General features: G+C 33.5%; 1 protein-coding gene across 14 annotated transcripts in view; it reads right to left on the reverse strand.

Annotated features, from left to right (window-relative positions):
- The window catches only part of PLAG1 (PLAG1 zinc finger), a 25,704-nt gene extending 10,814 nt beyond the window's left edge, over window positions 1-14,890 (reverse strand). For 2 of the 14 annotated variants that reach the window (XM_087890583.1, XM_087890578.1), the window contains exons 1-3: window positions 14,624-14,833; window positions 1,668-1,829; window positions 15-141 (exon numbers count right to left, since the gene is read on the reverse strand). The gene's annotated coding sequence lies outside the window, so the exon portion shown is untranslated. Of the gene's footprint in view, window positions 1-14; window positions 142-1,667; window positions 3,135-14,392; window positions 14,533-14,623 lie in introns of those variants that run through there. The other 12 variants (XM_087890585.1, XM_087890582.1, XM_034429807.3 and 9 more) reach the window with 11 other exon arrangements.
- Window positions 14,891-14,903: the final 13 nt, after the last annotated feature.

Raw genomic sequence — 14,903 nt, forward strand, 5'->3', positions numbered from 1 at the left:
CTTTTCTTTCTTACCATCTCTCCTGTCCTTTATGTTTATATTAGTTGGCTTCAACTAATGGTTCAGCAGAATTTTGTTGGAGAAAAAGGGACAGTGATTTTCACCAAACCATTCTTCCCACTACTGCATACCCTGCAAAGGCTTAATAGGAAATTGACCCTATTAGTTTAAGTCTGCTTTCTTTTCCCCAGTGCACAGCATACACCAACAAATGTTCATTTTCTCAAGAATAACTACAAACGTTCACAGGATACATATGTGTCTCATTCATTGCATCTTGGAACTATGCAGTACAGGTTCCATAATATTAATAGTATGGTACATAATAAGAGCCTCAGGTTCAGATGAAAAAGGAAGCATTTTACAGGTAGTCCTCAATTACAATCACAGTTGGGACTGGAACTTTTGTTGCTAATTGAGGCAGTCGTTAAGTGAGTTGTATCCAATTTTATGACCAGGTTTGCTCTAGATTTTAAGTGAACACCATTGTTGTTGTATGAAGCATGCAGTCATTAAGCGAACTCCACCCCCACCCCCTGACTTTGCTTAGTGGAAGCCAACTAAGGAGGTTGCAAATGTTGATCATGTGACCCTGGAATGTTGCAACTTTCATAAACTCATGTCAGTTGCCAAGATCCCAAATTCTGATCATGTGACTATAGGCGCACTGTAATGGTTGCACGTATAAGGACATATTTTTCAGCACTGTTACTAGCTTTGAATGATTGCTAAATGAATGGTAAGTTGAGGACTAGTTGTACTTTCAATATATGAAAATATACGGAAACCAAGTTTTCATTTACATGCTTCCCGTAATTCTACCTGCACTGGAGACAAAATCCTGAACCAATTCAGAAAACTGTAGATGCATTCTCTAGAATAAGGGTCAGTAACCTAGTCTCTGGGCTTGATGTGGCTAACCATCTGAAATCAGGCAGCCCCGTGATCCCCAAAAGATATACATTTATCCAACCCATGAGAGAAAGGAAAATAGCGCTTGTTGCCTGCTGCTTTAAACTTGATTATGAATTAATTATGATTAATTATGTTAATTCAAGTGATAATAAAATTCAGAATTATAGGTTCTTTAAAAAACAAAATAAAAGGATTTTGGTGGCCTGGATCCGAAGGTGTGCGCATATGAAATATCTGAAGAGAAAACTGATCTTCCCTTAAAGTTACATTATTGAATAATACCACAGAAAATGATTGGTTTTCGAAAGCAGTAGGGTTTTTTTTTTTTTTTTTTTGGTAGAGAGTGAGAAAATATATATGAGGAGCAGGGCAGAAAAAGATTATCAGAAACGTTCTCATGTAAATGATGAACAATGCGCATAGTGTTTTGAAGCCCAGCTGCTTTTGGTTCTGTTGTCCCTAGAGTAAATTTCTAAATAATTAAAACACTAGCTTATTATTTGTAGTTGTCAAATATTACTAATTCAATTGTGGATGTACAGGCTGAGCAATGTAGACAGTATTTAATATTGTTGCTCAAATATTACACTTCTCAAAGACCAGCTGAAAAAAATTTGAGCAATGTCTATTTTCAGCTTCAGTACACATTATTCACATTCGTTCTTTCACAACTGTAGAATGAATGATACAGTATAAATTACCATTTAAAATTATATTACAAAACAATACTTTCATATATATATATATTATACCATTTTAAAAGATGTTCATACTCAAAATAGTTTTATGGTAGCCTCTGTCAGTGCACACCTGGTGATGGGCAACGAAGATAAACCTTCAGATTTTGGTCTTAACCAGTTCCACTGACATTTCTAGAAGTAAACCAGAATCTACTGCTTCCCATTTTTGCTGATCTGAAAAAAAGAAAGAAAAAGAAAGAGCTAGACATCATATGATCCAAGACAAATATTTAACACAATTTGTTATGAGTTTCTGTTATGGCAGCCTATATGGTACCTTTATTTTAGGAATAACTTGCCTTTCTATTTAAACAATTTTCAGGAAAGTAGCTGAATAAACCAACCATGTAAACTCTTCATATCAAAGCATCTTAAAGCTAGAAAAACATTATATAGCAACAGATATATGTATGATCATAACTCAGTGCATGAAATATTGCCATGCAAAACACCATTAATCTAAAAATCAAACTTGGAAATACAAACTTGAACTAACTGATAAAAAATCCCCAAGGTCCAGGACTGCATTGGACAAGACAAGAAAATATAGGACAGTGTTTTCAAAAACCTATTTCATGGCATATAATAAGTGTTAACAGTGAATCAGATCCATGTTTCCAGGGCTGCATTCATGACCATTAAATAACAGTCACTTTTCATCTGACAGATATGGGATTATGTATACGAACTGCAGGTTTAGATGCATTTGTTTAGGAAAAGATATATGTAAATCCATGGTTAGAAAAAAAAAGTTATTTCAGGAGTACAAAAAGTTTGATTGAAGAAACAAGTGCCTAGAAATGTATTACTGCATGAAAAAGCATACTCATTTTAAGCTCTGATATTCAGTACAACTTTCATATGCTGTACGCTGCATTTTACTTTGTATTATGCCTGCTTACAATTAAGTTCTATACCTCTGCAAATGTTTTGGTCTGTCAGCCTCAATCTCTTTTCTCTGCAGGTTAGGTTAACAAACTACACCAAACCATACATAACAAATCAAGTAACATTACAACTACTATCTTTCCTCCACCACCCTCCCACATGACACATAAATTACTTTACTGAAAGAAGCCTGTGATAATGAGAGTGTCCTCTATGGTCTTCAATTTTCGATGCAACACCAAAGTTCTTCCCTAGGCTGCTTCTGGAAATTCTCGTTAAAGCATACTGTAGAAGCATGAAAAATGAACAAACATGATATATCACTCAAGCAATATATCGAAGCTTAAGGTACTGGTTTCAAAATAATGGTATGGTGACACGCAAGCTCATACAGTCAATGTTATCCGTTCCATGTATTAAAAAAGTATCTCCAATGATAACTATCTCAAGTAAAACTTTCTATATATTCTGCATGTTACTATTATTGGAATATGTGCCCAGGAAAGGGAAAGCTGGAGGAAAACAAAATAATTCTCTAAAACAATAGGACTTCATATAAATTCACAATGACAGATATAGTTGTCATAACTAAGGACAGATAAGGACAAATCTTCATACATCTATTTGATGTATTGGAATCAATAATTCTATGTCCATGTATGAGTTCTAACAATTTTTATGATGTCTGTTAATTATAATCTATTTGATAGTATTAATGATGCAGCAATTAGTTTTCACAATTATGAAAACCTTACTGTCATCAAATTTAATTTCATTGTATGCAGAATTTCTAAAATGTTAGTATCATTCATTTATGATAATTTTTAGCAAGTCAACTTGATTATTGGAATCACATAATATGCTAAGCAAAATGACCAAACATCCTCCTATTATAACTTAGCATGATGTGTGAATCCAGTCTTTGAGAATAATCAAAAGAAACTGTAAAATATTCATTACATTATCACATCCACTATAAGAATATATACTTCTGCTGCATATGACAAGAACAATGATGTCTCTAGCTTGCTAATTATTTATGGGTATTGTCTGAATAAAAAGTATTTCTGGTCTCCTGCAAACTTTAATATGTATTCATGACTTAGAGTTGAACAGTTTAAAGTGTCTTATAGGTAACATAATCTAATGTTCAGACAATATGCTTAGTCATTTTGAAAACTAGTTTGCAAGAAGCATTACTTGGCTGTCTAGGACATAGATAGATAGTTGGCTAGACAACTATCTAGCTCCAAACACTTCTGGGCCATGGGTGGATGCAAGCTTCGGGTTTCCACTTCCAGCCTGCAGTCTCTCTTCTTCAATCCATCCAAGTTGAGAAAGACATTCTCATCTTTCCAGTCATCCTGAATATCAATCTAAGTGCTGGAACTGTAGTGGAGGACAAAGACCCTTTGCCTGGATTCACGTATCATGCCTGTCTGGTTTGTGCTTAAAAAAGATGGAAGAACCACCTATAACTTGTTCAGACACATTCTTACGAAAGTAACAATATTGTGGTGTGTTTCTTATTTCCTTAACCAATAGCAGTAGTCCTTATAGGGCACATTCTTTTGATATTATTCTGGAAAGTCATGGTGTTTGCAATATCTATCAATGTACAAAGTGAGAATGGGAGAGCTTTTGAAACCTGACAGTTTTTAAAGAAGCATTAGTTTTCCTAAAGCAAACATTCTGCTAAAGCAATTTCTCCCAAAGCTATATTTTTAGTCGGCAGCAGAACTAAAAAATTTTCTGCAGCTAATTTAAACAACCAAAAGGCATCCAACCATGCAGGTGGAATTGTTCATTGGCTTATTAAAAGATCTTTAATGACTATAATTTATTACAATAGACTGGGGGGTGGGGGAGGGAAACATATTGTATTTCTGTACTGGATAAAAAATTGTTTAATTTATACATCTTTTTCAGCTATGGCAGATTCATTATTGAGAAACATTCCAATATATTGCAGACACACAGAAGTGGCTTCTGCCTGTTGTTTCATTCCAGTTTTTAGGATTTTTTTTTATCCAAACCAAGAAACACATGTTTTTCTAGAAGAACTACAAATTCTCCTGTTCTTCACACTATTCTGTTGGAAGTTACTATTCATTTCATATGTATTTAAGGCATTTGTCACAAGATGACTGGACTGCCATAAGGAAAAAGCTAGACTATAATCCTAAAATTCTACCCACTTTTGGTCCTGCTTCTACTCCTCAGCTGATGCTCAATCACTGAGGTGGCTATTTTTAATTTCCTCTTTGCCTAGGGATGTACCTCATATAAAATCTACTATTAATGTGATTTTAATATCTTTTATATCTGTAGTTTTTATATGTGGTTTTACCCATTTGTTGTGTGTTGTCCAGAATTGCGTTTGGGCAGTTATATAAATTGGATAAATAAAAAAATGAATCTGATTATCCACTCCATCCTAGGCAGCAATGCAAACTGTATGTAAAAGATAAAGGAATGGCTAACAATACTAGGACAGAACTTGCACTGATTGTTGTAGTGTTGTCTATATATTGTGGGTAGATTATTTTTATAACTAAAAATAAACAGTTTAAAACATTACCTGGAGTAAGCAAAAACTATTTTCATAGTTTTCTCAAAGGCTCCTACATATTACTCCTCTGTATTACTTTTGATAACTTCAGAGCGATTACCACCACCCTGAACAGTTAGTCTGTAATATTACTATAAAATTACTATATTATATTACTAGTAATTTTATATTACAATAAAATAAAGTTATGGAAAGCACTTGCTTTGCATAAAATCATGGCACAGCTGTATGTTTGGAAGGCTTGTGTAGCTGATTAAAAAATGTTCCAGTTGTATTAATGTGTGTGCACAGGCAACAGTACTCTTACTTCACATAAGAGTTGTATGATTCTTCCAAAGCACATGGCTTGTTCATCCTTTCAGGAAAGGTCTTTGTTTTTCAAGTCACTAGGACTTCGAAGATAATGATCACATTAATAATTTTCATTTTAGTAGACTAATTGGAACATAGGATCCCCACTAATCACATGCTCATAAAATTTTAGAACATTTATTATCTGTGTGTTTTATATATTTTTATTACACAAATTACAAGTAATCAAAATTGATGTATTTCACACACAGTCTGTTGCATAGTTTTGGTAAATTGAAGTTTCATTGTAATTTTTTATCTTCTAATATTTAAATTAAAGACAATAACATGCTTTGTTATTGTTTTATAAAACAAACATTATTGTTGAAGAAAGCCCATTTTTTCTTCTTTCTTAAAGAGATGTAAACTAATTGAATTCTGAAAACACATTTTGAAATTTATATATACATAGCTTGAATTCTAAACTTCCATACTCTTGCATAACTGTTGTACAAAGGACATAAATGATTCTTCAACATAGAGTAAATTGTAATGCTTGAGTTCACATTTTCACTCTTGATACTAAACTAATATCTCCATCCTCCAATTTTGGGTTCATTGAACATGTAAAATTGCATATCTAACAGCAACATTTTTTAAAAGATCCTTTTGAGGCTATGGATTACAATTGAGAAGACAAGTCCTAATGAAAACCCTATTAAAAATATCTCCCACGTCAATGTTAAGGCTTTAAAAAAACCTGTATCCTAATTATTCTATTACCATACAGTGATATCTCGTATAATCTTTATTAGTGGGTAGATATCATTTATCTTGGAGCTTTCTTCCAAGTACTCTTAGAGGCCTGTACTAAGATGGGATGAGGAGGATTGCCTAAACCAGCTATTCCATTAGCCACTGATAAGTAAGATTATGTTCCTCAAATCTTCGTTTTCATTTCTGTAGATTATGCACTTGTATATAGAAAAAAAATTGCTGCAAGTGGAAACAGTCTTGCTATAACAGCTAACTACCTCAAACTAGAATATCTAGTGAGCCCCAATACTTTTGCAGGTGTTAAAATTATAAATTCCCTTTCCTTTCATATTATCATCATTACAGCAATGTTTATGAATAATTTAAATAAAAGTCTTCCAAGCAATGAAACAGAGATAAAAATTACAATATTATCACATACTATATAAATTCTTAAATAATATTTATTTGAAACAATCATAGGATTTTTTGGACACCAACAACTCTTCAACTATATTGCAAATGTTTATTTTACTGTCATTCATATTAAACTTCTCATACTTGATAGTCATTTATCAGGGAAAAGGTCCAGATCCTCAGGCTGAGAATTCTTTTGGAACTAGCATTCTCTGTGGAAGTGCTGGTTGTCCGGGACTTACAACTATTCGTTTAGTGACCATTCAAAGTTATAACAGAACTGAAAAAAATGACTCATGACTGTTTTCACATTTACAACTGTTGCAACATTCCTATGTCATGTGATCAAAATAAAAGTTTTTGAAAGAAATTACCAATTTATAGTTTTATAAATGATAACAGTATATATTTTCAGAAATACAATTATTCTGTTTTTCTGCATTAAAACTAATAAACACATCAGTTATAAAAACTTTCAGGGAATGTCTGTTTCACATTTGATTTGACATTAATATTACAAAAATGCAAAACTTTAAAATGGAATTTAGATTTTAGTATAGTACTGTATTAATTTTACCTAACTCTATTTTGCCCATTCATTATTTTTGCAGTTTACCACACTATCTTCTCAGTTGTTAAAAGGCACAAAGACTGCAGAGTAAAGAATAATGCTTTGGCATTTTAAAAAAATCAAGGAAATTTGGGATTCAACTCACTGGATTCATTTCTCAATTACATTTCATTCTTTAATTAAGACACAAGATCTAAGAGCTTAACTTAAAAACTAGAACGTTAACTTTACTTAAAAACTAGAATGATATGAAATTGCACTTGTTTGTGCATCTCAGATCAAAGCAATATATAATGTATATGATGGTTGAAAGATTACTTTAATTTCCTGGATAGAGATGAGTTTCCTAAAACTTTAATAATTTTTTTAACCTAGCAGGTTTCAACCACTTTGGTAAATATGAAAACTAGCCATCATACATAAAAAATAAGAAAAATTTATAAATGAACTAAGCAAACTCTATGGTTTTGAGTATTTTTAAAACACTTATTTATCTAGAAATAAAAGAAAACTAAGTAAATCACACAGTGCAATATTTAAGTAATCTTGTGGCCCTTTAAAAACTCAAATATTTTCTGGGCATAGACTTTCATTAATTGTAACTCAAAGCTTTTTTTTTGTCCACAGCTAATGTGGTCAGTTAATGTACAAGATAACATAAAATTATTTTGTTCTCAATTTATTAATTTACTGTATCACAAAATCCAAAAGTAAAGAAAACAAGTTAAAACCATGGACTGTTTTAGAACTAGTTTCATATATATAAACACATAAATTTTACTAAATGTATTTTTTATATACGCAAAATGAACAAGATGTAGATCCAGTTCGTCAGATAGTTAAGTCTCAGAATTGGTCCCCATTTCGCTGTGGTTTATGGTTTGCTTCCAATTTCAACTTCTTGTTATTAAAAACAACTTCTGGTATAATGAAATCATGGATACTGAAATATAGGCTTCTCTTCAAATGCAATCGTAACTTTATTACAATACCAAAGAAATGTCTATCATTTTTTAAAACTAGAATTTGTATTAATATTCCCTGAAACCGTATGATAATTAAGGAAATTCCCATTTTGTACCATATTAAAACCACTGCAAACTGATTTAATCTATTACAGACTATTTTTTATGAAAGAAAATAAAAATTATTCCATTACAAATATTTCCCAGAATCTTCCTTTTAAGCATACATATAAACAGTGTTATGCACAGTATTTTAACTTTGCTCACTTTTGAGCAAAATCTAAAATACTGTGTATAATACATTTCATATACCTTATACTGTAGGTTAGATTATTTCAACATGTTTTGTATAAGATTATTAAAGAAAATCATTTTATCTAAGAAACTGGAAAAACTAAAATGAGAAAATCAATCATTGAGAAACTAAATTATCTAGTAAGAAGCAGGCATCAGTAAGCAAGCAAGCTTACACAACAAGGAAATATTCCTTAGTAAGAAAAAATAACATTGCACTAGAACAGTGTTTGGAGAGACTTGTATGTAACTTCCACATTTGAAATGTCATTCATGATAAATAGTTCTACAAGTATTTCATACACTTAGGAGGATGTAAGACAGGAAGAAAATATATGTTGTATATATTTTAACTTCAGAATAAACAGTACATAAGACTAGCAATATAATTTTAACATCTATGAGAAAAATCACAGTATTCCTAATCCAATACAGAAGTATTATACATTTACAGGACCATTAATTCAATGTAATTTGAGTTGCATAATGGAACATTAGACTGAAACAGTATTTACCAATTCTATTTTTACAATTATTTTCATCTAAATATCTTTTTTTCAACAAATTACAACTCATCTCTTAGTCATCAATTGTTGTGCTGATATTTTATTTTAAATTGTTTTTACAACAGCATTCTGAATTTAACAGATATAACATGTATATCCATATAATGTAACATAAAAAAGATAACTTTTTCAACTTCTCAAAAGAGATGAAAAATACAAAAAGATCTATTAAAATGGAAAGTGATCCAGTTTATCCCATCATTACATGAATCATATTAGCCTTTTAAAAATTAATTTTAGCTGACAACTGCCTAAAAAGTAATGTCTGCTAAATACTTCTAATCTGATTTCCAGGGATATTGGACACAAAACAAATGTGATTACAATAGCTTTTTCAAACATGTTTTCTTTTCGTTTTTTCATTTTCCCCCTTCGAAGTATGTTTCCATTATCTTTTTTCACGGTCCTATTTCTTTTTTTCCTTAGTCTCTTGGTTCATTTAGCTCCAATAGAACAGCATATCCCTAACCTTTCAGAGAGATATGAAATGAAGTAGATTCTCATTCATATATATCTTGCTTCCCATTTTTGTTTTGAAAAATTACAACAGATGCCACATTTTAAATTATATCTCTTAACTGTTTGGGTATTTAGTTGTCTAGGCAAAAATATACAAATACACACAATTTCATGGTAAGAAGTTCATTTGGGAACAGATTAAGAAAGCTTTTTAATTTTAATAAAACCTTTTTCCACTTATAGTACTCAGTTTTATAATTTCTACAAAGTATGAAAAAGCTGCCCAAATTCTACACATTCACAAAAACTCTGATAAAGTATTTTTGCAGTAATATACAGGATTAAGCAATTGTTAAAATAGATAAGAATTGTAATTTTTAACCTATATATTCATACTAGTTGTTTGAAGATAAAGGTCTTTCAAAAATTTACACCATTATTTGAAAGTACTAACTTATACCATGGTTACCTTAGTACTGTGGTTTTAGTAATCTAATTGTTGTGCAGTTATAGGACAGACACACATGTTCAGATTACATGAGTTCATTATACATATAATTGGGCTATTCATTAGCAACTAAATATACATAAAACTAAGACAAATCAGTTTTACTGTTTTTCAGAAAAACACTCTTCTGTTTATCTGAAAAAATCTGCATTATTTCAAAGAAAGAAAAACTATTTAACAGCTTTTTGCTTTCTTTAAATGTAGACAATTTTTTGTTTCTTGAATCTTTTACATAAAGCAGTAGCTGTCTGTCATGTAAATCTTTAAACAAATTTATGTCAGACAAGTACGAAATATATTTGCAAATTTCATTTATTCTCATAGTTCTCTAACACTTTTTAAACAGTAATTGGTTAAAGGTAATCAGCATGTCATTCAGATATTTACTAAATCCTGCTGAAATCTACTGGAATTATTAATCCTATCTACTTTCAGAAGGATATTGTCATCACTTAAGACATTTTGCCATTTTAGTGTAACTCACTGAAGATTTGGATATAAACCTTAACATAATTATTCAGTATCCCTTTAAAGTTTAACATGTGTGAAAACCATTACAATTAAACTTATCAGATACAAATGATAATCTTTAAGTGTAAAGTACATAATTTAAAGCCGCTTTCAAAAACTTTTCTAAGTGTAAAACAAATTTACATAAATGTCTGAGATAATGCATTAAACTGAACAACTTAAACCTCTATATTAAAAGAGTAAAATTACTGTGGAAAGAAACCATTTGATAAAATATTAGTAAGAGGTTGAATATCATAATTGAATTTAAACTAAAATTTAAAAGATTTTGTGGAACAAGGTTGAATTATAAAGTAGCATGCAGAATAAAATACACTGAAGAACTATGAAATTTCTAACATTATAGCATAATAGATAGGATTTTATATTAATTCAAGAATTTTATAATCAATGTAACTTCTTAAAACATTGTTTTAACTTTTTAAAAAGAATTGTATGTTCTCAGTAATAAAAGATCTATATTCTTGGAGGTCTATCCAATTTTTAAAAGATTAAAGATTTTGAATGATTAAAAGAATCTAGAAATTCACCTGTTGTTAAAAAAAAAAGCCAGGGAATAAACTATATTCTAGAAACAAATACTTTTCTCAATCTTTTAGCTTTAAATATATTTAAGGCTAAACAACACAGTCTAATTTAACTTCATTAAACTTTTCCATAAATGGAGAACATTCATAAAAAGCAAGAAAATAAAATTCAGATTGTATTTTTCAGAATAATTCATTTTTAACAATGAATTTATCATTTCAGTATATCACATAAAACTATAATAAAATACTAGTTCTGTAAATCTATTTTATATAATTTATATTATGAAAGGTAGATAAACTTTATTTGTTCTTCTGGGAAATACAATTTAATGTGAATTGTAGAAAAATCAAGATTCATGCTCAAAACTCAGCATTAAGGTTAATGCCAATGTTGAAAATTTCTATTCATGGTCCACAAATGCCATAGTGTTTCATGTATTTAGGGTAAGAGTGGAAGACTACATGTCTATTTCCTATTTATTCTCCTACATATATTTATGAACGTAGTGACTTTACTTGGTAATTCAAAATTGCTTATGTACTACAAACCCCAGTCACTCAAGTGACATTCTTAAACCTGTGGTGTGCATCAGTTATTTGAAAGTTTGTTTTTCTTAAAGTTCTTTTTATTGTATTAGAAATATTAGAACATATAGCAAAAATAGGTAAATCTTCAGCAAGAGTTTATATAGCATCTTCATAAAAATAAATTAATCCCTTCCCAAATGAATTAATATATTCTTTAAAAATAATTGCAATTATTTTTTTTTAAAAGAGATAACTGGAAAATTTGGTGTGCAAAGGTATTAAGCCACAGGATTGTTCACAGTCAATACATTTATTGGATACACCCAAGGAAGTGACAAGACATGTATGATCACAAGGTTATATATAATCTTTCAGTTGCTCACATAAAAGACACACTAAAACAGATTTCAGGTACACAAAATAAACACTGATAACTTTAATCTCAACATTCAGTTCACCCTTTTGGGTAGAATACTTATCTGAATTCACTTTATAATCCATACCGTGTAAAAGCAAGTATTTTAGATATGTGTTCATGACAAAGCTGAGAGCTGTTACAATATTTTTCAGGTATATTGCTATAAGCTTTTAAAACATGTATGGTGAATTCTATATCACAAAGATTACTATTGTTCACTTAAAAGACAGGCACTGGTACTTCAAATTATTAGGTGACTATCAACCACAGATTCTAAAAATGTGACCTGCTTTCACTTTATACTGTATTTCAATGAAAACAACAGAGATATCATAAGCATATGTAAAAATTTCACACAGATTGGGTCCCCTATTTGCTCTAGCCATATATTTTGACCAGGTTTGAATATCATAAAAAGACATACTTTTACTTCATTTCAACTGATACCCTCTCAATATTGTCTAATTATCAGCTCCCTCATGCCTTTGATTGAATGTATGTTAATTCAAAGGAAACTTTGTTATTCTAAGAAATTATAATGTTATAACTTGCAGAAACTATTTCAGTTTCTACACGTAACATTACAAAATCAATTTCCAAAGCACAATTTAATTTAAATTCAGCCACTGTACAATACAGCCTTATGGCATCACAGCATGTAAATACTTACATCCAATCAACAGCTATAGAAATAACACTGGAAGTAGTGCAATTCTGTCAGCTTAATGGGTCATAGTCTCCGTTCTGAGTTTGATTTATGGCTTTACATTTTAGCAAATACAGGACAACTGCTTTGCTTTAGCTAGAGCTCTGACATAGGTGAGGATAGCTAAAAGAGGAGCTGTCTCTTTAAGATACCCTGCTCTGTCTCTGATCCCACGTGGAAACCAACATCAGCAGCACTTTAACATCAACTTTAATATGATGCAAAGAATACATCGTTCTTATCTGGAGAAAATTATAGATTGCATGCTTTGTAAAATACAAACCAAGTGAATTAAGTATGCTAGACTTAAGTCACTGATTCTTTCCCAGAACCTCACTGCATGTATTTTCTGCCAGTTCACTCTAAGGCACGCTGCTGTAACTCTGTATTGTACAAACAGAATGCACTTTACAAAGAGGAACCCCAAACACTTGAGATCCATAATCAGCCTAAAGATATTCCATAGACAGGCCAGGTTTACTTTTTTACACTGCATTACATCTTAACTGGGGAAGGCAATCTCGAGGTAATTCATTTCGCGCCACCTTCCCTTTCTTCCATCTGTGCTTCTACCACCACCACCCAGACAAAGAAAAGGAAGGTACAAAGTTTGGCAAATGTAGCAGTTACCTTCTTCACAATCAGCTCCACATTGCCCCAAAGCTGTGCAGCTCGTGCATTCCCACCTCCCGCCACCATTCAAGGAAGAAAGGGGTTTTTCACGTTCTCGCAGTGTCGGGAATGAGCTGTAAAAGGGCTTTTGCCTTTCTAAAGCGCTCATCAACAACAAAAATAGGCATCAATTTTAACTCCTTGCTCTCCGAGAGTATTAAAAACTCAACACGAAGGTGTGCGGGTTCAGAGTGATCTTTTAGGGGCCAATTCGGAAGCTCGGGCGCCTTGGGGATTTTTTTTAGGAATTTTCGAGCTATTTTTAATTTTGTTATATGCCTCAGTTCTCCCTCCATTTTGGTTGTTTATGATACTGACAACAAGCTGTCCCTGCTCTCTCTCCGGATCTCTCCTGCTTTCAGTTAACGAACCCCGCTCCCCAATGCTGCCCACCCTCAACCTTGCTCGCCTTCCTAAGCTTCTCTTCCAAACCCACACGAGAAAGGAAAAGAAAGCCTCCGCATCTGCCGAAGTCAAAAAGGAGGCAAATTCGTTTCTTTATGCTGCGGGAGGGGGGGGAAGCCAAAAAAAAAAAAAAACTTTTGTCCAATGAAAAGAGGGAGAAGGGCGCTGGATGTCCCAAAGTGACTCCAGATCCCCCTAAAGCTTCATCAGCGGGCACCCCGGGACTCCCTCAGGGAAGAGCAATCCCCTAGCAACGTTTCTGCGCAAAATGTGTCCGATTCGGCGACACCGCTGAATTTTCATTAATTTTCTCTCATTTTGGGGCACCGCGGACTCTAATGTCTTCCGCTCCTTCCTCGCTGCTGCTGCTGCTGCTGCTGCTACCGCTGCTGTCACTATATTCACAGCACAGACGCTGGAGCTCAGGGGAGGGAGGGGGTGGAGAAGACACACATACAGAGAAACGAAGTGTGTGTGTATGGGGGGGGGGACTTTTCTCCCAAGTTTCTGCAAAACTCCCCCACTTAACTAAAACAAGCGCGCGCGGGGTGGGCACTTCTTCACCGTTCCAAGAAACCCGGACCGAGGCAAAGGGGAAGGGAGGGGGGGAGAGAGAACGGGGAAGAAGTCCCAGCCAAGTCTGGAGAAAGCGAGGCTTACTTTTAGGGTGCCTTCCCGGGCTGGCCTCAGGGACCCCCCAAGAAGCCCAGAAGGGCTAAAAAGAGAGATGGAGCCGCGCAAACCTTCCCCATCTCTGCTCCGGCTGCTGTTGCTTCGCTCTTCGCGTCCCTCCTCCTCCTCCTCCTCCTCCTCCCCCTTCAGAATTTAAATAACCCTAATATTTCCCTGCTGAACCCCGGCTGCAGAACCCCCAACCCACAGCAGACTCACCCCGGGAGCCTCAGCATCCCCACAGCGCCCGCTTCCCGCCTTTTACAGGGTTCTCCGATTTTTCTGTAATTTTTTCCCCATATTTCGGGCTGGACGCGGCGGGCCTGGAAATTGTTTGCTTTCCCCTCTTTCCAGCAGCCATTGTAGTGTATGCGCTGCGGTGCAGCTCAGCCTGCCGCACACGCCGCGCCCACACCGCCAGCCGCCCACACGCGCCGCGGGTTGGACACCTCCCCCTGTCACTCAGCCGCCTAGCCTCGCCCAGTCGGTGGCGCCTTTC

This window comes from Pantherophis guttatus, chromosome 3 (genome assembly GCF_059756535.1).
Source record: "Pantherophis guttatus breed Tessera chromosome 3, ASM5975653v1, whole genome shotgun sequence".
In the NCBI taxonomy this organism is placed as follows: Eukaryota; Metazoa; Chordata; class Lepidosauria; order Squamata; family Colubridae; genus Pantherophis; species Pantherophis guttatus.